The sequence below is a fragment of the Sarcophilus harrisii genome, chromosome 2, assembly GCF_902635505.1.
Source record: "Sarcophilus harrisii chromosome 2, mSarHar1.11, whole genome shotgun sequence".
In the NCBI taxonomy this organism is placed as follows: domain Eukaryota; kingdom Metazoa; phylum Chordata; class Mammalia; order Dasyuromorphia; family Dasyuridae; genus Sarcophilus; species Sarcophilus harrisii.
In genome coordinates, this window is record NC_045427.1 from 337585054 (window position 1) to 337611861 (window position 26808).

At 33.3% G+C, this 26808-nt stretch overlaps 1 protein-coding gene across 3 annotated transcripts in view; it reads left to right on the forward strand.

Annotated features, from left to right (window-relative positions):
- Positions 1-26808, forward strand: part of MIPOL1 (mirror-image polydactyly 1) — a 468394-nt gene that overhangs the window by 27773 nt on the left and 413813 nt on the right. The window lies entirely within an intron of this gene.

Consider the following 26808-nt stretch of genomic DNA (forward strand, 5'->3'; position numbering starts at 1 on the left):
TGTTTTGTTGGAAAGGCCTGAACAAACAAGGTGAAATAATGATTACCAGTGCCTCTACCTTTCAACCAGCAGTTCACATACCATTTATTGTTTTAGCTTGTTCAGAGAAGTATTTCTCCTTTGTATGGAGATAGTCACATTCATTGCAAAAATGAGACATTTAGTTACTCAAAAATGTGTTTTCTGTAGTTATTGAATTTTTATCTGATGAAGTGTGTGATAAGGAAGGAGATAATGCTTTTCTAAAAGAAGATTAAAATGTGATTTTAAAAGTGAAAGGCCATGATTGGAAATTATTGCTTTAAAGGATTTGATACGTAACTTCAACACAAGGAGATATTTTTTAAAGATATATAAATGTAATTTAAGTTGATTTTTTTAACTTACTATAATATTAAATAATCCTACAAAGTTATAAGGCTTTTTCATACAAACACATAAGTAGAGAGACTTTGAGAACTGGTTCATGAAGATATTACTTAGCTTAACATTTTCAATATTAATTAAGTTTATGTTAATTATATTATTTAATGTTATTATGTTAATTAATTATTTTTTAATTAGAATGTCTATAAAAGTAACTAGAAAAAAACACAAGAATAAAGGTTTTTCTATAGTAGGAAATTCTCACTAATCTTTAATTTAATTTGGACACATAATGTGGGACTGCAGCACTTAATATCATTTTATAGGTAAGAAGAATATCTCGCCTATAAAATTTTGCTAGAAAGGAAATATCACTAGGAAAATAAAACAAAGAATACTATAAGTACATTCCCCAGATGAATACCAGATGGATTGGCTTTTCCCTTAATGTCAAACTCCCATGTATTTGATTTTTCATCTTATGATGGGAATATGGGAATTACACATATAAAAATGTTATGGTGAAAAAGAGGAATTTAAAAATATGGCTACAAACTAATTTCTTGTCACTCTGGCCTCTGATCATTTGTGCAAATAATTTTGATTTTATTCCAAGCCATATGTTTATTTTGAGATGTTATCTCTGTGTTATAGAAGAAACAGTAACAAGTCACATTTATATAGTATTACAAAATGCTTTCCTTACAACAATCCTCATTATCTCCCTTTTTGACAGATGAAGAAATTAAGTCCCATGGAGATTACATAATTTGCCATGATCTACATAATTAATATAGAACTGGGTTTCTGCCTCCAAAATTAGTATTCTATTATCCCATTCTCCTTGAAAATTATGAAAAATTACTGTTCCTACAATTATTTCACATATAAAGCAAAAACTCAACAGGTGATTATTATCTGAGAGATAAGCTAAAGGCTAAACATGATTTTGTTGTAAAATGCTGAAATATTTAGATTTGTTTTTTAGTTAATATATGATTTAACTCAATTATCTTAAATAATACCAAAATTAAATATTAATTTATATTAATAAAACTTAATTTAAAATATTTATTTCATAAGTATATGATTATCAATTGATTTTGTATAAATAAAATAATCTTTTAAAGTATACATCTTAATATGCAAAACAGCTTTTTAAACATGAAAACCACTATTTTTTAAGTATATATACATATATATTTATTTTCATGCACATAGTGTCTCTCAGTCTGACAGAAATAAAAATGATCTACTTAAAATGAGAGAATGTTATATAGTCTACTAGAAGTAGAGAGTAATAAAATCCTCAAGAAAGCCTTGAGGCTTTCTTCAGTGGCTCAAGAAGTTCAATAAAACTGATCCTCAAATGAACTTTTGAACCTTTACATATTGTCCAATTACAAACTACTTTATACTAGCTCTGTCATTTGTGTGCAAAACTATTGCATTTTTTGTTATGTCAGTATTTTGCAAGGAAAAAAAACCGCTGTAAGATGATGTTTGAATTATAACTAATATTTTATCTTACTAGTACATATGAGATAGAAAATGAATGAAATGTTTATATTATTATTGCTTAGGTTTTTTTCTGCCAAAGTAAGAAAATAGCTTCAGAAAAGCACATCATAAATATATGTATAGACATTTATAAAATAAAAATGTTAGTGTATATTTTGGGAGCACAACCTCAGTAGGAAAGAAAAGCAGGTTAAAATAAAATCTCAGATTGCAAGAAAGGGCAAGAATTGTAAGACTGAGGTTTCTTTGGTGATTCATTCTTAAGGATTTGCAGATATCTTAATTGTTAAAAAAATAAATATTGGTGAAAATATGAAATAGTTATTTAGGGGTTTATTTGACCTGTTTTGGTCTTAAGGCAACTTAGCCCTATAATAACCTTTTATATATCAGGAGAAGAAATGTCAAAATTATAGAATTTGTAATGTTGACATTGTAAATCTTATTTTCCTGTGCAAGAGTTCTCAGATCAAACCCTCTTTATGTTATCTTTGTATTTATTTGCATCATAGGGTATTACTTAATAAAATTTTATTAAAATTCAATAGAATTTATTAAGCATCTCTTATGTGTAAGGAACTCTGTTGTATGTTGGGAATACAAAGACAGAAACCTAAACTGAAATAACACTTCTTGCCCTCAAGGAGTTATATTCCACTGGATTATACATTTGCCTTTTTTTTTTTTTTTTTTTTTTTTTTTTTACTATTTAGGAGCTCTTCCATTGAAGTGTAGACATAGGATGGTGACACAGAAAAGATTTTAAGTACTAGATTTTCATACTAGAGGGAATAAGGAGCCGTTGAAGTTTTTGAATTAGGGAATGACATAATTAGACCTATGGTTTCGGATAGTTTTTTTGTTTGTTTTGCTTTGTTTTTTGAAGATACATTCCAGAAAGGAAAGATTAGAAGGAGAACAATTAGAAGTTTATTTCAGTGCTCTTGACATGAGCAGTCATGTGAGTGAAGGGGAGGATATGTGAACAATCTTGTGAGATATAACAAGATATAAATAAAAGAGAGGGGACAAGGGAGGAAAGAGGGGAGAAGAGAGAGAGAGAGAGAAAGAAAAAGAGAGAGAGAGAGAGAGTGTGTGAGCGAGTTCGCTTGGAATCAATTGCTGTATCTGAAGGTTGATTGAGCAAAGAAAATGGACAACTCTTTTTCTGAAACTAGAGGAAGGGAATAGAGCTGTGGAGCAGGGGAAAATGGAAGCTCAGAACAAATGGTTTATTTATTTATTTTTTTAGTAAAATGAGAGGAGAAGAAGATGAGAGGGAGGTTGGAATGATGATAAAGGATGAATTGGGGAAAAATAACAGGATTACCATTTATCAATGAGGACTTCATCATATCAGCAGATAATGAAGGATTGAAAGAAAAAACAGACTTGCTATAATGGCCTGGGATGGCAGAGTGAGGAAAAGTAGAGTGATCAGAATTCTCAGTGAAAATTGTAGGGGAATTAAAAAAAAAACAAACATGTATACAAATAATGATAATACAAAGTATCAAGTATCTCTCTGCCAGAGCAGAGAAACTGAACAGGTTTATTATATGTGCTAACATTTTTGCATTTTAATCCTGGCTGAGGTAGATTATTTTTCAATCCTAATTTCAGTTACTCCTATTGATTTTTATCCCCAAATTACTTCCTAATGCCCTTCTTTGCTCATAAGCTATTATAGTATTATAATAGAACTATAGACATTCCCTTTTACTTTCTAAAAATTTAGTGTGATCAAAATAATGTTTGATATGTTAATTTGTCAGTGAACATGATTCTTCTTTCTTTTCTTTTCTTCTCCTTCTTCTCTTCCTCCTCCTCTTCCTTTTCTAGTTCTTCCTTTCTCTTTCGCCTCCTGTTTCCTCTTCCCTCCCTCTACCTTCTTTCTTCTTCTCTCCCTCTCCTCTTTTTTCTCCCAACTAGAGAGGTAAACTCACACAAGGTTTACACAAGTAATACCAGTGCTAATTAATACTCAGATTTGAAACAAGTGTCTTTACTTCTTTCCCAGTATTCTTTCTACTATAAATCTTCCTCTACTGTTGCAATATGTGTTTTTTTTCCCCCAACGTCAGATTTTGAGCTGGTGTAGTTGATAGAGCATCAGCCCTGAAGTCAGGAGGACCTGAGGTCAAATCTGGCCTCAGACACTTAACACTTCCAGGGTGTGTCATCCTGCACAAGTCACTTAACCCCAAATGCCTTAGCAGGAAAAAAAAAAATCACCCCTGGTTTATGTAGAAAACCACTATGTATATATGTCAGGAATGTGAAGTGTGTGTGTGTGTGTGTGTGTGTGTGTGTGTGTGTAATTTCTTGCTATTTTCCCCACATTTCAAACATTACTAATCTTTGATTAATATAATCATAGCATGTCTTTATGCCATTCTTTCATTTGATTAAAAAAAATTCTCTTCATGTAAGGAAAGCTTGAAATTTCTTTAAATTGTTAGGTTCTTTAACTTTTTTATCTTTTAGTTTCTAACTTTAAAATCATTGTAATGTCACCATTTATGTCATCAGAATAAGTGGCAGAATATACAGTTTTTATTTACAAGTTAAAAAAGTTGAATGGAAGTGCCATTACACTGTTAATGATTGCAAAGCTAACTTTTAGAGAAAATATAACTGAAAATACATCACATGAAAGACTCATCAACATGATTAAGATTTATTCTAATTGGAAAATAATTTGAGCCCATAAATGTATAGTTAAATAATGTGAATTTACAAAATCATAATGTAATTTTCATTAAAATTTTGGAGAGCAAAGAGACAATAGCATCCTGAAGATATGAAATATATAGCATTTGCCTGGCTCAAAATATGTGCTAATTATTGTAGTCTGAACAGACTATCTAAATATCAAATTGTAAACAAATACTTCAAGGGGAAAATGCATCATGAATATTTCATTGTGATCCTCATTTTTTTCCAATATCACAATATAATGAAATAGTAAATTAAAATAAGGCTCTTTGAGGTGTTATTGAAAGAAAAAAAATGTCAGTTTAGGTAAGATTCTAACAAGATTTAAATTATTTTACAATTGCTTTTGTGTTTTCAGACTTATTATTTGATAGATTACTACTTCCCTATACTAAAATATACTAAAATAGTGTTCTAAAAAGAGTTAATGGAGTCTTTAAAAATACCTTGGTACCTCCTAGTGTCTAAAACAGGCCTGAGGTATGACTGAATTTGTCAGTTCAGAAGGTATTAGTTATGCATGAACTCCTAAATTATAGACATGAACAATATGGGTGAAGCATAAACATGTCTGTATTTCTTTGTAATTAAATAGGATAATCTCTGTGGTCACTTGCAACTCTAAAATGTTGTTAATTATCTAATTCTACTAATATAAGAATAGTGTCACATTATTGTAAAATTTTATATGTGTTAATTTAGTTTCAAAACACTGTACTTTTAAATATGTATATATGTGTGTGTATACACTCACATATATACATACATACATAGTGGAAACCTTTAAGATTTTAGGTATTCAGATATTACTTGCTTTCATCTTGTTAAGCTAAATTTTATCTCCATCATCATAACAACAAATTTAAGTAATGCTTTAAGATTTACAAAATACTTTAGTTGTATCCCTTCACCTCTGACAATTAATTGGGGTTGTTTATGTCTATGCATGCACATTACACATGAATATGAATGTTCATTTAATTATTTCATTTTTGTGAACAGCCTTAGTTCCATAAATTACAATTCATTTTCAGGGTATTTCATCTTAATTATTTTGTCATGTGAAAGTAACATAATGCCTGACACATAGTAGGTACTGTATTAGTCTATTCCATTCCCTAGTTCTCTTCCCTCTATGTCCCCTATAATCCAGGTACTTTTTAGATTTTTATATAAGAATATTTATTGATTCATGATTAAAGAATCTTGTTTACATCTTAATGTAGTTATAAGCTGTATTTCAGATTTTTTTAAAGTCACTTTTCTATTTCCTGAAAAGCTCACTTCAGAGTCCCTGCTCTAGATATTAGTTATTTTTCCTTCTTCCATGTCATCCATTAAAGATTAGCTGAGGAAGGTTGAAGCATGAAGAGATTATGAATGACAGAACAACTCCTGTGGAATAATAATCAGTTTTTGGTATTTAATGCTGTTTGACTTTTGCAGACACATTTCTTATTAACCTTTGGTACAAAGAGAAATCCAGGTTCCTAATATCTCATGGAAAGAATGAATTTGAGATCCTCTTCCAATTAAACTCAAATACAGCCAGTATTGGGCTTTAGCCAAAATAACTTCATAGTTCCCAATTCTTGTTTATTAAAATATATATATATATATACATATATATAATTTATAAACCATGTTATATTACATGGTTTATAAACTATATGCCCACACATATATATATTATATGAATGAATAAACATTTAATTAGTATGTATTCAGAAATCTGATATACAGTATGTCTATTTCTACTTAAATTTTAAGTAGTTTTCATTGTTATGTATTCACTAATTAATATTTTTATTGTATTTATTCATTGTGAAGTCCATTATTTCTTAATTTTTTTCACAGGTCCAATTTTAAACCCTTGATATTTAATATTATTTCTAAAAAATTTCAAATCTTAAAGCAGTTATTAATTTGTAGATGATTGGTATGAAAAGATAAACAGCAAGGGAAAATCTTCCTCAGATATGTAGCCTAAATTTATATATTTCAATTTAAGTTAATGTTAAAAGATCAGGCATATAGCTTATATTCCACATCAAGATTATTTAGAATGTAAATATTAGACAAATTAAAAGTTTTATAATGAAAGTTGCACTTTTCTTCTAGCAAAATGTTAATGTGTATTTTTCACTCTATTTTAGATAATGTTTATCAAAACATAAGCACCTCCTAAATGCAATACAGGTTTTGAAAAAAATACACACTGGACTGTATCATTTTATAATCAGTTGAATTAATTTATTAAGCCAAAATGATAAGCTTAAACCTATCATATATATATTTTTAGTCAATTAAGTACAGCAATTTTTGAATTAAAAAAAATCTGCACATTTGATGAAGCTAAAAGAAGATGAAGAAAATCATGTTTGAAATTCAGTATATTTAGATATATTTAGAATGTTGTTAATATATTTCTATCTCAGTTCTTGAAATTTGTGAACATGATTTTGGATTAATTATAGCAGTGCCGTGTCAAATAATGAAGGGAGACTAGGCCATTCTTCAACAAAAAGGGAGAAATTTTTTTTTCCTGGATAAAAACTTGAATATTCAATGAATTCATTATGGACAACTACATTCAAATTTTAGGATCTAAGCAGTTTTGCTTTTGAATTTAGGCTGATATGAAATGGTCATAAGTAATTTAGGTAAGTACTATATTTGAAGTTTCAAAGATATACTACCAACTAAATGTTTCACAAAAAATAATTAAATCATTTGAATACATTTTTCAAGAACCTGGAACTTAAAATCTTAGTAGAGATATAAAGTTTAAGTGTACTTCTATGTTGTTTTAAATATCCTTATTTTTTCAAGTAAAATGTGATTCAAATAATCTCTATAACATCTAAAAAATGTGTATTTTTGAAACAGATTTTTTTTTCTGATGCTGTTTTGAAATTTCCAGGATAGTATAATTCATCTGTTTTACTTCTAAAATTCATATCATTGTTTTAAAAACAGAATTAGAGAATTAAATGCCTATATTACAAATTATGTAAAATCTGCTGTCTTACATTAATCTGTAATGGCCACAAATTAATATCAGCTGAATGATTCTTAATTTTTTTCATTTTAAATTGTGAAAACTACTCTTTTTATGTAGTTTCTTAAATGGTATCATCCAGTTTTTCTTAGTGATTTTTTTCATTAGTGATCCTAATTATTGAAAAAGAAGAATTTGGCTTTCTGGAAAACGGCATGTTTTGCATTTTTTAAAAGTAACATACAATGATAATATCCCTTTCTGTAAAGCATTTTGGTTCATATCTGTTTTGTTGCTGATCTTCTGAAAAAGGGGGGAAAAAGATATGAATGAATAGGAAAATTACTTAATAGGTATATTTACTTTTTTTTTTTTTTAACAGGAGAAAAAACCCTGTTACCTGATTAGTTTCATCAGATTTCTGCTTCTGGGTCTTTCCTTGGAAAAACTATTATAAGAAATCCAAAATGAAATACAAAAAAAGTACTCAATATATTGATGTGTTATTTGAGTGAAGTACAATTTTGTTGTTTGAACAACAATTTTGTTGATTGAAAGACAATTTTAAATTACATTTTTTTTAGGTTTCCAAAAAAGACAGAAATTATATGCATATTATAGAAATCTTACATTATATGTAAATATTATATCTATTTTTATTTCTGGAATGTATTTTTAGCTAAGAATACATTTTTATCTTCTAATTTGAACCTTTTATCTTTATCTTTTCTTTTTTTTTTTATCATTATATGGATCAAATTGAAAAAAGAAACAACCCCTCCCCCCAAAAAAACACCAGCCAAAAACCTGCTGACCTAGGCTGCATTGTTAAAGCATTATAGTGAACTTATCATTTATATTGGGAGAAATCTTACATCATAAGAGGTTGAAAAATCACTGGTCTTAAAATTTAAACATTCATGAAAAGAATGCTCCTATTATTGACATGAAGATACAATAATGAATTTCAACAAAGAATTGAAATAATTGCTTTAAAAAATTTATAGAAACTTTACATTTTTTGGTATATACTTAGGACTTTACTGGAAATTTGGGGGGGGAAATGCATTATTTTGTGTTTATAGGAAAAATATTCGATTTTATGAAAGATTTATAAATTTGGAAAAGATTTTTGTCTCATTTGTTCATTTTTGTTGAAAAACATTTTGGAGAATTAGCAAATGCAGAATTGGTTCTATGAACTATCACAGTTCTGTTTATTTTGGGGGGAAATCCTTTATTAATATTTGTATTTGTTTTGAATATTGTAGTGTACTGGGTGTTTGGGGGTAGATATTTGATGTGATGAAGTAGATATTTCAAATCCTAATTATTTCTTTCCTTTTCTCTTCCATTTGGCTTTATTTCTATTTACTCAAGCAACATTTAGGTTGTCAGCAAACAGATTCTTATTCCTAGCCCCTCCTTCCCTCAAAGTTGCATTGTCTGGAGAATCATAAACCAATGTTTAAACTAGAATAATTTTCAACATGTTTCTTTGGTACTATATTTTAAAGGTAGTTTTAAAAGTGTTACATGAGTTTGCCAAAAAATTTTTTAAAAATTGAGTTTTACTAAGAAAATATGTGCTCTGCTTTGATTCACTAAACTTATGCTCATTATAGTTCAGTTTTTTCATATTTACTTTTGTCTACATTAGAAAACAATTAGCTTACTAAATAAATTTGAGTATTTGGGGAAAAAATCTACCTTGAGTCTCTTTCATTTGATTAAGCATTATAGGATATTTGATAAGCATGTTTAAAAATGGAGATATCCAAATATTATTGTAAACACCTAATGGTTTGTTTTACCCACAATATAAGTATTTTACTTGGTTGGCTTACATAGTAGCTAATAATATTTGTTAATGTAATTTAACTGCTGTGAACCTTTACTGAACAAATATTGAAATTTATACAAGTCAAAGAAAGAGAATCTCTAATGACTTTTGTTAAAGCTCCTATTTAATAGTTAAGGAGAAAAGTTTGTATGACATACCAGATGTAATTAACAGTAGATTTTACATTTAATAAAAAGAAAGAAGCATGCGTATTTGCTTTATTCATTCCATCATAATTTGCATTAGAGCTGTGAGTGTTTAATGAGCAAATTTCAACTAAAATGCTATATTGATTTTCTAGTGAACTTTGTAATAGTCATCTACCTTCAAAAAACTCACTGTTTACAATTAAATTTTCTTTACTAAAAACAAAAAATGTTTGAGAGTTACATATTGATCTCCTTAAAAGTACTGCGCACTGACAAAAAAAGTTTTTGATGACCTTCATTTCCAATAAAAATTAGGAAATTATTAATAATAACTTTAACTTGTTGATTCCAAAATTTTTACTGCTAGAGCTGCACCCAAGATATAAATGCATTTCTATAATTTTACAGTTTTAAACTCATAACATTCATGCTTTTTAGTAAGTGAAATTTTTAATTTTTTTTTATTCAGGAACTGTGTTTCCAAAATACAAATTAATTATACTTTTCCCAAATCATGTAATTATTGAAGATTATATGATGAGTTTAAAATTTCTCATCTTTAATTTTTTGCAATTTAAAAAAATCTTGCTTTTCTTTCTTGGATTTAGAAGAAGGTTGTTTTGGAAGCATCCTGTAGAAAAAGATGAGTCTCCAATAAGGAGACTGAGGTTCAAATTATGGTGGGAATTCTTGTTCAGGCTGTAATGACCAATTCATATATATTATATATTATATAATAGCATATTATAACAATAGATGATAGTATGTTATTGCTTTAAAAATATATCTATGTCTATACATGTGTCATATATATTGTACATACAAACACCGCCCCCCACACACACACCCCTCCCAAACTCATTGGCCCTTCTTTTATAATAAAAATTCTGATAGGAATAAAAATGCATTTGGTAAAAATCAATCAACATATTTACCAAATCTGAGGGTTTATGCAATAGTCTATGCCCATCATTTGCATTGAAGAAAGGGAAGAGGACTTATATTGTGTTGTTTCATTTTGTTATTCTTTTCATTTACATGATTATAGTTATTGTAAATGAAAGAGTGGCTAAATAAAACATTTATCAATGACTTTTCAAACCACTGAGCTAAATGTTGAGGATATAAAAAAATGAGAATTCTTTTTTTTTACTTTCTATTTGTCTTTGGGTTTTTTTTGTACTTTATTTTCTTCCCAATTACATGAAAATAATATTTAGCATTCATTTTTATAAAGTTTTGAGTTCCAATTTTTTTTCTCTCTCTTCTTCTCTTTCCCTTCCACTTCTCTGAAGATAGTAGACAGTTTGATATAGTTTGTAAATGTTATGTAAAACATATTTCTCAATCAGTCAAGTTGTGAAAGGAAAAACAGATAAAAAGGGGAACAAACTTGAAAAAGAATAAAATAAGTGAAAGAAATGTGCTTCAAAATGCATTCAGGGTTTATTCGTTTTTTATCTGGAATGTGGATAACATTTTCTTTGATGATTTCTTTGTGCTTGTCTTGGATCATTGTGCTATTGAGAAGAGCTGAGTCATTGCTAGTATCACACAATATTGTTGATGCTGTGTAAAATGTTTTCATGTTTCTGTTCATTTCATCCTGCATCAATTTCATATAGTTTTTTCCAAGGTTACCTTTTCATTGATTGCATGACAGTATTATATAACATTCATATACCACAGATTGTTCAGCAATCTCCAATTGGTGGGCATTCCTTCAATTTCTAATAATATGCCATAGATATTTTTTATTTAAAACTCAAATACAAAATATAAAAAGAAACATATTACTGTGTGCACAGCAGAGTATAAGAAGGTTGCAAATGAGACAATAAATTTCTATTTCAAGAAGGTCTCTATAATAAATACTACATATTGTGTTCAGAGCTGTCCATCTTTTCTTAGCTTCTTTGTAGATTTTTTTCAGTTCTCTGCTGAACACTTTTTCCTTTATTATTTTTTTTTTTGCTCTTTCTTCCCCATCTTTCCCCTGCAAAAAGACTATAATTACATGTGGATATATTTGTGTACATTATATATATATATATATATATATGCATATGTGCACATAATACACATATATGTATATTTCAGGTGGTCTTATGTTTTCTCTTCATTGATTTTCCAGATCTGTTGTTTTTTCTTATGAAATATCTCATATTGTGTATTTTTCATTCTTTATATTTTGCTCTATTATTTCTTTAGCTCATATACATATATATATATATACATATATATATATATATATATATATATGTATATATGTAATTTTGCTGGCTTCCCCTTGTGCAATTCTAGTTTTTACGGAGTTATTTTCTTCTGTTAGACTACGGATCTCCTTTTCTATTTATTTGACTTTCTTTTCATAATCTTCTTGGGTTTTTTGGGGAGGATTATTCTTATTTTTTTCCCTCAATCTCTCTCAGTTGATTTTTAAAGTTCTTGAGTTTTTCTGTGAATTCTCTTTGGACAGGTGACCATTTGACATTACTTTTTGGCATAGAAGAGCCATTTCTTTTTCTTCAGTATATTCCTTTGTAAATGAACCCTAGTTTTCCATATTCCCACAGTAACTTTATATGGTTGGGGTCTTTCTTCTTTGCCTGTTTTTTTTTTTTTTTTTAAGCAGATTGTTGATGTAATTCCCTCTAGTCTTGGGATGTGGGGAATAGGTCTTCTGGCCTCAGGTCTTCCTTTTCTTCTCCCCCCTGGCCTGGAACACAAGACCAAGAATTCTGCTCATGATTCCACTCCTTCTGCACTTTCCAGATGTGTATGCTGATTCCTCACTGCCCAAGGCAGTGTCTCAGTAACACAACTGGTCTGACAGTCCTTATCATAAGAGGTTCCCTTAATCTTCCCTGATTCAGATGGAGCAGTCTCTTCATACTTTCTAGCAGAGGAAAATTCTAGCTGGAGTAGCTGGAGCCAATTCTTGTCCCTAATCCAGCGAGATCCAGGGCTAGCTCTAGGATTCAATGATTCCTGTTTCAGTAGAAGTAGCCTGGATATGTTTTCATTTCACAGGGGCCAAATCTCAATCCTATTGTCTTTCTCCAATTAACCTGGGAGGATCACTGTTCTGCCCCAATCCTTACCTGTTTTTGCCTGAGGTACAATTTTGTTTTACTTGTAGGGGAAATCTAGAGAGCTTGGAATTTTCTGACCTATTCTTCTATCTTCCCAGAATCTTCTGTGGTACAAGCCCAATTTTTGTGTAGGTGGCTTGTGCTGTTGAGAAAAAAAAAGTATATTTCTTTCTGGTTCCATTCAGTTTTCTCCTAAAGTCTGTCATATCTTTTCTAAAATTCTCATTATCTCCTAACTTCATTTCTTACTTATTTTTTGTTTACATTTATCAAGTTCTGAGACAATTGAAGTCTTCTTAGTGCAGTTTTGCTATCTAGTTTTTTCATAACTCATTTAATTTCTTTAAAAATTTCAATGCTATATAACTTGGTGCATATGTGTAGCATTAATATTGCTTCATTGTCTGTCTTACCTTTTATTTATTTTTTTTCAAATTGTATTTTTCCCAAATTATACATCAAGAAAATTTTTAGCATTCATTTTTTACAAGATACTGAATTTCAAATTTTTCTTCCTCCTTTCCTCCCCTCTTCTGAAGATGGTAGGCAGTTTGATTTGGTTTGTACATATACTATCATGTAAAAAAATATTTCCCTGTTAGTCATAATTTTGAAATAAGAAACAGATCAAAACAAAAATGTGAGAAAGAATATGGTAAGTGAAAAAATCATGCTTTGATCTGTATTCAGTCCTTCAATTCTTTATCCGATATTCAATAACATTTTTCTCCATGAGTCCTTTGTACTTCTCTTGAGTCATTGTTTTGCTGCAAAGAGCTGAATCAGTCCTTGTTAATTATCACACGATTCTGTATCCTCAATATCTTTTATATACTGTGTATAAGATTTTCATGGTTCTAATCATTTCTTTTTAAAAATATTTTTGTTTATTTTTAATACACATTGCTTTATGATTCATGTTGGGAGAGAAAAATCAGACCAAATAAGAAAAAACCATGGGAAAGAGAAAAAAAAAGAAGCAAAAATAGCTGATTTACATTCAGTCTCCTTAGTTCTTTCTGTGGTTGCAGATGGCATTTTTTGCCCAAAGTCTATTGGGATTCCTTTGGATCACTGAGAAGAATCAAGCCTTTCATAGTTGATCATCACACATTCTTGCTGTTATTGTAAACAAAGTGTTCCTGGTTCTGTTGTTCACTCTGCATCAGTTCATGTAAATCTTAACAGGCTTTTCTATAATCAACTTGTTCATCACTTTTTATAGAATAATATTGCATTACCTACATGTACCCCATGTACAATTTCTTCAGCCCTTTCCCAATGGATGGACATCCACTCTTTTTTCAATTCTTTGCTACCACAAAAAGAGCTGCTATAAATATGTTTGCATATGTGAGAACTTTTCCCTCTTTTATGATTTCCTTGGGATATAGACCCAGTAATGGCACTGCTGTGTCAAAGGATATGCAGAATTTGAAAGCCCTTTGGGCATACTTCCAGATTGCTCTCCAGAATGGTTAGATCATTTCACAACTCCACCAACAATGTATTGGTATCCCAGTTTTCCCATACGCTCTTCAACATTTAACATGATCCTTTCCTATCATCTTAGCCAATCTTAGACATACGAAGTGGTACCTCAGATTTGTTTTAATTTGAATTTCTCTAATCAATAGTGATTTAGAGCATTTTTTTCATGAGTATAGCTGACTTTAATTTCATCATCTGAAAGTTACCTGTTCACATCCTCCTTTGACCATTTATCAATTGAGGAATGACATGTATTCTTATAAATTTGACACAGTTCTTTATATATTTTAGAATTGAGACCTTTGGGGGGGGGGCAGATCCAAGATGGTGGAGAGGACACACACTTCTTTCTGAGCTCTGCTTCAACCCTCTAAATACTAAATGTACAATTCAGCTTCTGAAATAGTGATAGACTGATGGAATTCACAAATATTGGGAGTGCAGCAAATTAGCAGCAAAAGATAATTTTGAAAATCATCAGAAAAGGTCTGTTTTGATCAGGCATGGGAATGGGAGAAGGCCAGGCAAAGATACAAAGGCCACTGCACACTGAGCAGACAGGAGTTGGGTACAGTCTCTGTGGGATAGAGAATCTACAGGGAGGACTCTATCACAGTGTTGGATACTCTGCCCTGTTTGCAAGCCACTAGATTATCAGAGAAGTTATAAAATATCTAACACAAACATAAAAGGTAAAGAGTGTATCCCAAAGTGCTAGAGTCTCACCAGAACTGGTCATACCTACCCAGCACTGGGAGTGACTCAGCATGATCCCAACACAAGTGCTATAGCTTCCTGTTCTATAGAGGAATCTTGGAACCTCCTTCCCTAAAAGCAGATCCCAATTTTTTTTTAAATGAGTAAAAAGGCAAAGTGAGCTCTAACTATAGTCAGCTTCTATAGTGAAAGAGAATAGATTTCAAACCCTGAGGAGACTAAAAGCAGTTTGTCTCCAGATGAAGCACCAAAGAGTGATATAACTTGGTCCCTGCCACACAAGGTTCTCCTAGAAAAAACTTAAAAGGTTCATAAAAGAGAGCTAAAAGAAAAATGGGGTAAGGAAAGGAAAACTCTGTAAAAGAGTCTGGAAAAGGCATATAACTTATTAAAAGAAAGATTTGATAAAGTGGAAAAAGAAAACAACTCCCTGAAATGGGAAATGGGAAAGGTAAAGAATTCCCAGGAAAACAGAATTTGTGAATTGGAAAAGGAAAATAACTCCTTAAAAAATTGTGAAATGGAAAAAAAATGCCATAGAACAAAACAACTCATTTAAAAACTCAATTGGAAAATTTAAAAAAGGAAGTTAAAAAAAGTAAATGAAGAAAATAATTCATTAAAAATCAGAATTGAACCAATGGAAATGAATGTCTTGAGATATCAAGAATCAGTCAGGCAAAACCAAACAATGAAAAAATAGAAAAAAAAAGTTAAATACCTGCCTGGGAAAAGAACAGACTTGGAAAATAGATCTAGGAGAGGGAATCTAAGGATTATTGGACTCCCTGAAAATCATGATATAAAAAGAACCTAGACACTATTTTTCTGAAAATCATCAAAGAGAACTGCCCAGATGTCATAGAATCTGAAGGTAAAATAGCCATTGAAAGAATTGATCGAACACCTACTGAAAGAGACCCCACAATTAAAATTCCAAGGAATATTGTGACTAAATTTCAGAACTATCATACCAAGGAAAAATATTCCAAGCAACCAGAAAAAAACAATTCAAATACCAAAGGAGCCACAATAAGGATCACTTAGGATCTAGCAGTTTCAACATTAAAGGATCAAAGCATTTTCTTCCAGGGAAGAAGATGGGCATTCAATGAAATAGGTGAATTCCACTTATTTCTAATAGAAAAAAACAGAGCTATACAAAAAATTTGACCTCCAAATGTAGGACTCGTGAGAAGCATGAAAAGGTAAAAAGAATCTTGAGAGCTGTATTTCTGTTATGGGCATACATAGACAGTGTGTGTATAATTTGATTTTACCATTATAATATAAAAAAGGAACTAGAAATGAGAAGGAGATTGTACCATAAAAAGGAAAAAGTGGAGGTAAAAAGAAGGAAATTACATCTCACAAAAAGGCAAAGGAAACCTGTTGTACCTGATGGAAAGAAGACAGGGGGATGAACATTGTGTGACTCTTACTCTCATCAGATTTGGCTCAAAGAGAAAATTAATATTAGACATATTTGGTTTACAGAGAAACTTCTCTCACCTCATTGAAAAGTGGGAGGGGAAAAATGAAAAGGGAAGGAGTGGGCTAAATAGAAGAAAATAGAGAAATAGGGGAAAAGCATGGGGAAGGGGGAGAGACTCAAATGGGGAGGGATTCTAAAGGGAGAGGGCTGCTTGAGGCAAGTAGTGCCCATAAGTTTAATACTGGGGAGGAGGTTAAGGGGGAAAGTATAGAGAAAAGTATAATCTGGGAATAATAAAATGGCAGGAAATACAGAATTAGTAGTTTTAACTGTAAATGTGAATGGGGTGAATTCTCCCATGAAGCAGAGGCCGATTAAAAGCCAGAATCCTACAATATGTTTACAGGAAACACATTTAAAGCATAAAGAGTAAAGGTAAAAGGCTTGTGCATAATCTATTATGCTTCAGGGAAGGTAAAAAAAAAAAGCAGGGGTAGCCATCCTGATCTCAGATCAAGCAAAAGCAAAAATTGATCTAATTAAAAGAGATAAGGAAGGAAACTATATCTTCCTAAAGGGTACCATAGATAATGAAGCAATATCAATATTAAATATATATACACCAAGTGGTAGAGTATATCTAAATTCCTAAAGGAGAAGTTAAGAGAGCTACAAGAAGAAATAGACAGCAAAACTATAATAGTAGGAGATCTCAACCTGGCACTCTCAGAACTAGATAAATCAAAGCACAAAATAAATAAGAAAGAAGTAAAAGAAGCAAATAGAATACTAGAAAAGTTAGATCTTTGGAGAAAACTGAATGAAAAGAGAAAAGAGTACACTTTCTTCTCGGGAGTTCATGGAATCTATACAAAAATTGACCATATATTAGGATATAAGGACCTCAAAATCAAATGCAAAAAGGCAGAAATAGTAAATGCATTCTTTTCAGGTCACAATGCAATAATTTCATCCAAGAAAATGATAATAATGAGACAACGTATCAAAATTTGTGAGATGCAGTGAAAGTGGTAATAATAGTATCTCTAGAGGCTTACTTGCATAAAATAGAGAAAGAGAAGATCAGTAAATTGAACTTACAACTAAAAAAAGCTAGAAAAAGAGCAAATTAACCCCTCCCCCAAACAAATACTAAATTTGAAATTCTAAAAGTAAAAGGAGAGATTAATAAATTTGAAAGTAAAAAAAAAAACTATTGAATTAAATAAAACTAAGAGTTGATTTTATGAAAAAAAATAGATAAACCTTTGGTAAATTTGATTAAAAAAAGGAAAGAGGAAAATCAAACTGTTACTCTTAAAAAAAGGGAGAACTCTCAACTAAAGAAGATGAAATTAGAGCAATAATTAGGAGTTACTTTGCCCAACTATATGCCAATAAATTCAATAATCTAAGTGAAGTGGAAGAACACCTACAAAAATATAAATTGCCCACATTAACAGAGGGGGAAGGAAATTGCTTAAATAGTCCCATCTTAGAAAAAAAAGAAACAAAACAAGCTATTAATCAACTCCCTAGGAAAAAATCCCCAGGATATATGTGAATTCTACCAAATATTTAAAGAATAATTAATATACTGTATAAATTATTTGAAAAAATAGGAAATGAGGGAGTCCTACCAAATTCCTTTTATGACACACATATGGTACTGATAACCCAAGGCAGTTAGGATGAAAACAGAGAAAGAAAATTATAGACCAATCTCCCTAATGAATATTGATACAAAAATTTAAATAAAATATTAGCAAAGAGATTACAGAAAATCATCCCCAGGATAATACACCATGACCAAGTAGGATTTATACCAGAAATGCAGGGATGGTTCAATAGTAGGAAAACTATTAGCATAATTGACTATATTAATAACCAAACCATATGATCATCTCAATAGATGCAGAAAAAGCATTTGATGAAATCCAATAGCCATTCCTATGAAAAAAACACTAGAGTATAGGAATAAATGGACTTTTCTTTAAAATAGTCAGTAGTATCTATTCAAAACCATAAGTAAGCATCATATAAAATGGAGATAAACTGGAACCATTCCCAATAAGATCAGGAATGAAACAAGGTTGCCCACTATCACCTTTATTCTTCAATATTGTATTAGAAATGCTAGCTTTGGCAATAAAAGAAGAAAAAGAGATTAAAAGAATTAAAGTAGGTAATGAGGAAATCAAATTATCACTCTTTGCAGATGATATGATGGTATACTTAGAGAACCCCAGAGATTCTACTAAAAAGCTATTACAAATAATCAACACCTTTAGCAAAGTTGCAGGATACAAAATAAACCCACATAAATCATCAACATTTTTGTATATCACTAACAAAATCCAACAGCAAGAGATATAAAGAGAAATTCCATTTAAAATAACTGTCAATAATATAAAATATTTGGGAATCTCTCTGCCAAGGGAAAGTCAGTAATTATATGAGCAAAACTACAAAACACTTTCCACACAAATAAAGTTAGATCTGAACAATTGGGAACATTTTAATATCCTCTTGGATAGGTCAAGCAAATATAATAATGATGACAACGCTACCTAAACTAATCTATTTATTTAGTCCTATGCCAATCAAACTCCCAAGAAACTATCTTACTGACCTAGAAAAAATAACATCAAAATTCATTTGGAAGAACAAAACGCCAAAAATTTCAAGGGAACTGATGAAAAAAAAAAAATCAAATGAAGGTGGCCTACCTGTACCAGATCTAAAATTATATTATAAAGAAGCAGTCATCAAAACCATTTGGTACTGGCTAAGAAACAGAGTATTTGATCAGTGGAATAGGTTAGGTTCACAGGACAAAATAGTCAATAACTATAGCAATCTTGTGTTTGACAAAACCAAGGACCCCAGCTTTTGGGATAAGAATTCACTATTTGACAACAATTGCTGGGAAAATTGGATATTAGCATGGCAGAAACTAGGCACTGATCCACACTTAATACCGTATGCCAAGATAAAGACAAAATGGGTTCATGATCTAGGCATGAAGAATGAGATTATAAATAAATTAGAAAAATATAAGATAGTTTAACCTGTCAGGCCTGTGGAGGAGGGAGGGATTTGTGACCAAAGAAGAACTGGAGATCATTATTGACCACAAAATAGAAAATTTCTATCATATTAAGTTAAAAAGGTTTTGTACAAACAAAACTAATACAGACAAGATTAGAAGGGAAACAATAAACTGGGAAAACATCTTCACAGTTAAAGGTTCTGATAAAGGCCTCATGTCCAAAATATATAGAGACAAGCCATTCTCCAATTGGTAAATGGTCAAAGCATGTGAACAGAATTTTCAGATAAAGAAATTGAAACTTTCTAGTCATATGAAAAAATGCTCCAAATCATATTTGTAGTGTGCTTTCTAGATCCCCCACACTGGGGTACCAAAACATACTGTACGGACTAGCTCTCTGGAGGACATCGGGACCAGCCCGAGTCCTTGGTCGTAGTGGAGGAGGGATGAAGTCAGGAAACTCAAGAGGATGGTCAAAGATAGAGTCCATTTATTTCAAGTGCTTTCATTCCTTAAATACCTTAATAGGATTACATCCCTACAGCACAATGAGTATGCGCTAACTATAGAACTATTATAGCACCACAACACACTGTGCAAGTGCTAAGGTAGCATCACATCACCACAGCACACTGCACATGTGATAACTATATAACACCTTGCTATTGATATGTAAATTCCTCTTAAATAAGTGTCTCTTGCTTCAAGTAGAACACAGGTAGTTATGCCCTCCCTGATTTCTCAGGAAAGGTGAAAGGAACCAAAGGGAAATTGTGACTTTTCAGGAAGGGAGGTGGGCACCAAAGGGAAATGGGTAGCCAAATCAGATATTGTCAGCAGGTTCCCTCTAGACTGAAGGGTATACTTTACCCAGAGTTTCCCCAGTATCTGCAGCCCTCTACATCTCCCACTTTCTTTTATTTTAGTTGAAATAGGTATACATAAATCCATCAGCATGGGAGGTATTACAGAAGCATGTAGTAATATAACACAGGCCAGTAGTGATGTAACAACAACATGAATCAACATGAGGAATCACAATGCAAGTAGTGATATAACAAATAATATGAATCAGCATGAGGAATCACACATGAAAGTATTGATGTCACAAACAATATGAATCAACAAGGTATTATATCAGATTTCCAAGACTCTTAAAAGCAGGGTATATAAATAACCACACATACACCTCCTTCAGCAGCCAAGAAGTAGTCCAAAACCAAACTATTGTCCATCATTTCACGTGTCAGGGAATCCAATGATTCTTGCAAGTTTTGAAGTCCTGCATCAATCTCATCATGTGTCGGGGAATCCCAGGACTCCTGAAGGTTTTGAAGTCCTTCGATAGTCTCATTAACAATTTTTGACGTTCATGAATCAATTGCTATACACAGGGTTAATTGCCAAATTCTTTCAGTGGCACATGGAGTCAGAGATGGAACTACCCAGTGTTTCTTGGGTCTTCTTCATTTTGAGCATCTTCTCTTTTTGTGTCTGTCTCTGATGGACAAGGTGGATACAGCTCGCTGGCACTATCTGATTCCTTCTCCATCTGTAGAGATACAAGCAAACTCTCTTCCCCAAGCAGTGAACCTATCTGGTCTCTTTCATTCACCACTTTCTGCATCTCTCCACATCATCTGGCAATTATCTAAAGATAGTGGAGCTGCTCACACTGGACACTGTCCTTCTGGTGGGTTATGAAACCTGTTTGCAGGAGCATGTGCATCTCCATCAAAAATAAAAAAAAAATAGTATAAAGGGCTAAGTTTAGAAGTTCTCTAGGTTTACCTGGGACTCCCCACTCCCCCTTTTGTTTCTGGAGGACCCATCTTGATGTCTCTGTTTCTCCTCTCTACTATTGCCTGTCCTTGAGGATTAAAATGTATGGCAGTGGTGTGTAAAATCTGATACCGTGCACAAAAGTGTGCAAAATGTTTAGAAGTATATGCAGGTTCATTATCTGTTTTTATTGCTTGTGGCACACCCATAATTGCAAAAGCTTGTATAAGGAATTCAGTGACCACTTGGGCTATCTATTTTGCTGCTGTATTGCAAAAGCAAATCCAGAAAAGGTGTCCACTACAACATGAATAAAAGACAGACGACCAACAGATTTATAATGGATCACATCCACTTGCCAATTTTCACTGGGTCTCAAACCATGAGGGTCCTTCCATTGGAAGGAGCAGTGGAATGTAGAAAGGAAGGAAAGCTGTATAGGCTTTTATTATGCTCGTAGCTTCCTCTTTTCTTAACTCAAATTGCAAACTTAAAGCTCAAGCACCCTGATGATATTTAGAATAAGATTCTTAGGCTACCTGAAATAAAGAAGTATTGGCTAACATGGTTAGAAGGCTATCTGCCTTTGAATTTCCATTAAAAAAGTAGGTCCTGGAAGTCCACTATGAAAGTGGACATCCAAGATATAAATCTTTCCTAGATTCTTTCTTACTTGCTCTTGAATTTCCTTAAAGAGCTGATATATATTAGAGGCTACACATTTTATTTGAACTGGGGCAGTTCTTGGTACTACACCAACTGAATAAGCCACATCAGATATTATATTTACATCTCCTGGATAATAAGTAAGAGCTAGCATAACTGCATACAATTCATTCTGCTGAGTGGACTGAAAGGAAATTCTCTTTATAGCTAAGTTATGAGAGCATACACACAAATATTATGTTTGGATGCATCTGTAAAGATAGTTGGTCCTTTAAGAGGAACCTTAGAAATATTTTCTTTAAAAATCCATCACCAATTATGTAATAGCCAGCTTATCTTTAATGGAGACCCATGTATGAAATTTGGAGCTGTGGCCAATAAAACTTGCCACTCTGGGATGGTTTCACAATGTACATTAATTTGTGCTTTAGTATAAAAGGTGTATATCTTGTCAGGTCTTATCCCAGATAATTGTACTGCTCGTTTAATGGCCTTTAATAAAATTCTAGCCACAAGCACTGAGTAAGGAGTAAGGCTTTGTTCTGGTTGTGCTGGGAGGTTAACCCATTCTATCATGCTGTCTCCTTGATGAAGGGCTGGTGTGGGTGCTTCTTTTATAGCAAAAACTGATATTTCCAAGGCTTTTTGAGTGACTCTTTCAACCACATTGGATAAAGCCAGTTCAACTTCTCTCAAAGCCTCTTGAGCTTCTTTTATAAGCTGGCATAGTGAGTCTAAAACAGTGTCTCCCCTTAAGATGCCATATAATGGTTGTAATTGATAAGTAGTTAAGTCTAACACTGGACACATCCAGTGGATATCTCCTATCAATTTCTGAAAGTAATTTAAGATGTTCAGTTTTTCTGTTCTTAAAGAAAGTTTTTGTATATAGCATCTTATGATATACTTCATATCCTAAATATTGAAATGGAGTGTGCCTTTGAATTTTTCCTGGGGCTGTATACAATTTGTAATTCCTTAATGTTTCTATGGTCTTTTGTATACATGCTTCTAACATTTGCTCCTTAGGTACACACCCCAAGAGATCATCCATGTAATGTAACAACATAACTTTTGGAAATGCTTTTTTTAACTGCAGTAAGAGCAGCAGCCACATACCTTTGACACACAGTAATGCTATTTTTTCATTCCCTGTTGCAAAACTGTTCATTCAAATCTTTTATAAGGCTCAGCTAAATTAATGCTGGGCACTGCAAGGGCAAATCTTTTCATATCTTCTTTATCCAGAGGGATAAAATAGAAAGAGTCCTTACTGTCTATAACCCAAAAAGGCCATTCCCTAGGCAATTGAGTAGGAGATGGAAGCCTAGGCTGAAGAGTTCCCATAATTTCCATCTGTTCATTCACTTTTCTGAAATCAGTCAACATCCTCCATTTTCCAGATTTCTTTCTTTTTTTAAAGCAAATACAAGAGATTCCAAGGACATAGAGATGGTGTAAATGTCCTTGGTAAAGTTGTTCTTGTACTATATTCAATAAGGCCTGAATTTTTTCACTTGTTAGGGGCCACTTTTTCATCCGCGCTAGTCTTATCAGTTTTCCATTGAATGGAAACAAGTGAGAGTGCAAGTAGGCCTTCAATAGCAGCCTTGCCTAAAAAGCCGAAGTATGCAATTGTAATCCTAACTATTCTAAGAGGTTTCTTCCCCATAGATTGATGGGGATTTTATTTACTACAAAAGAAGTAAAAACTTCTGTTTTACCTTCAAATATCCATCTCAAAGGGGTAGCACTAATTTCAGCTACTATTGATCCTTCTATGCCAGACATATGGCTGTCTGCCTTAATGTTTGGCCAATGACTGGGCCAAATGGCACCTCTTATGACTGTACTATCTGCATCCATGTCTACCAACTCTTTCAATGGTATGCCTTTTATATAGATAGTGAGCATAGGATGTCAGTTTTAACAGATGCAGTCCAGAATATTCCTGGATTGTGTTGTTGGGAGTCAAAATCTAGGTAAATATCCCAAAAGTTTCCTATCAGGAGTATGGTACTACTTCTCCTGGGTGATAAGTCACACATTGTCTACCTGTATTAGTGACTGAGATATTAGCTACACATTCCCCAGTTTCCCAAATCATTGTATGGATGAACAATGTTTTGTAAGCACTCTCAGGAGGTGAAATGGTCAAGCCTACTGTGTGTGGAGGCAAGGGATCTATATGGACAGAGACAGTTTTCAGCTCTCCAGGGGATATCTCAGTAGTTCCAGTGGCATACAGCTCTATTCCCCTTAATTGTAATCCCTTTCCCTCATCAAGTTGCTTCTTGGCTGACTGATCATGTTGGAGTACTGAACTTTTAAGACTCTCAGGTGTAACAGTGACTGCCATCATTCCCCAAGTGTTTTTTGCCTGGGTCCCTGGAGCCTAGCCCTGCCTCTCATAATGAGTACATAGGGGGTGGGCAAAACTGCTCCAATGGTGGTGCTAATAGTGTCATTGCCCCTCCCACTCCTCCTCCTCCCACCCAGGAAGGCAGAATTGAGGGAGGAGGGTCAGGAGATGGGGAATACCCTAAGGGCATATGCTGGGCTATAGGCAGAATTGAAACTCAGCTTTGAATGTGAAAAGCACCACATCCCTTCTCATTAGCAAGGTACTTAATGTACTTAATTCCTTTTCTGCCCAACTTGCCATGGTATTTAAAATACTTAACTCTTTTTCCCCACCCAATTAGCAATGCCCTGCAGATCTCCTAAAGTAGTAACACCAAAATAAATCAGCAAATTGCTAAGAAAAAAAAAAAAAAGACTTCCTTAGCTCTGCTCCAGGTGCTGTACTCTTTGAGGCTTCAGGCACCAACTCTGTTTTTCTCCTCAGACTTCCTTGTCTGGCTGCCCCAGTTAAAAATCTTTCCAGGTTTTAAAACTTTTAGGATTCCTTAAAATTGGTTTTAACCCCTGGTATTCTTTTAGTTCTTGTAATATCCACTCTCATAGTGGACTTCCAGGTCCCATATTTGATGGCAATTCAAAGGCAGACAGCCTTCTAACTATGTTGGTCAATACCCCTTTGTTCCACGAAGCCCAGGCATCTCATTCTAAATATCATCAGACTGCTCGAGCTTTACGTTTACAATTTGGAATAACAAGAGAGGAAGCTAGGAGCATAGTAAAAGCCTGTATGGCTTGCCTTCCTTTCCACGCTCCTACACTGCCTCCAGGGAAGAACCCTCATGGTTTGAGACCCAATGAAATCTGGCAAATGGATGTGACCCATTATGAATCTTTTGATCGTCTGTCTTTCATCCACGTTGTGGTAGACACCTTTTCAGGATTCACTTTTGCAATGCCAGCAGCAAAAGAGACAGCTCCAGTAGTCACTGAATTCCTCATACAAGCATTTGCCATTATGGGTGTGCCACAAGCAATAAAAACAGACAATGGTCCTGCTTATACTTCGAAACATTTTGCACACTTTTGTGCACAGTATAAGATTTTACACACCACGGGCATACCTTTCAATCCTCAAGGACAGGCAATAGTGGAGAGGAGAAACAGAGATATTAAGATGCTCCTCCAAAAACAAAAGAAAGGAGGAGCCACAGGTAACCCTAGAGAACTTCTAAATCTAGCCCTTTATACTATTAACTTCTTGATTTTTGACAAAGATGCACTGGCTCCGGCAGATAGGTTTTATAACCGACCAGAAGGGCAGTGTTCAGTGCGAGCAGCTCCACTATCTTTAGATAATTGCCAGGTGATGTGGAGAGACCCAGAAAGTGGTGAATGGAAAGGCTAACTGCTTTGGGGAGAGGTTTGCTTGTATCTCTACAGGTGGAGAAGGAATCAGATGGGTGCCAACGAGCCATATTTGCCTTGTCCATCACAGAGAGACTGAGCAGACCCTTGAAACAAAGGAGACGACCCAAGAAATATCAGGTGGTTCTGTTGCTGATTGTGCTCACCATTGAAAGAGCGTGGCAGTTATGGCGTTTGACTCATGGACATCAAAGATTGTGGGACTTCAAAACCCTCAGGAATCATTGGATTCTCTGAGACATAGGACTCGAAAACCCTCAGGAATCATTGGATTCTCTGAGCCATAGGACTTGAAAACCCTCAGGAATCATTGGATTCTCTGAGACATAGGACTTGAAAACTCTCAGGAATCATTGGGTTCTCTGAGAAATGATAAGACTGTTACAGGACTTCAAAATCTGCTGGAATCATTGGATTCCCTAACACATAAAAAGACTTTTGCAGGACTTCAAAAACTCAGGGGGATCATTGGATTCCCTGACATGTGAAACAATGGACAATAGATTGGTTTTGGACTATCTCTTGGCTGCTGAAGAAGGTGTATGTGTGACTGTTGTATACATACCCTCCTTCTAGGACTTCTGGTGATCTTTTCCAACACCATGTTGATTTATATTGTTTGCTATTCCGCTACTTGCATGTACAATTCATGTTTGTTACACCACATTGAGCCTGCATTGACTGTGCGGAGAGTCATCCCTAATAGCCTCTGCGTTATTGCTATGTGCTTGTGTAATACCTCCCATGCTGATGGGTTTGCGCATAATAAGACCCTTCAGCCCAGAAACCTGCTAGCAACCCCCATTTCCCTTTGGTGCTTTTCATCTCCCTTCCTGAGATGTCAGGGAGGGTGTGATCATCTCCTTTTTAGTGCTTTCACTGCCTTTCCTGAGAAGTCAGGGAGGCTGTGATCACCTCCTTTTCGGTGCTTTCACCTCCTTCCCTGAGAAGTTAGGGAGGCTCTGATCACCTCCCCTTGGGGGCTCTGACCTCCCTGAGGAGTCGGGGATGGCATGACCACCTGTGTTCTAAAATAAAAGAAAGCAGGAGATGTAATGGGCTGAAGCTTGAGTTGATGCACTGAGGTCCCAAGTACATGAGGCTAAATAGTAATTGGACTAGACTCTATTAATATACATGATTGGATAAAGAATGGTCCCTGCCCACTCTCTGTGCAAGT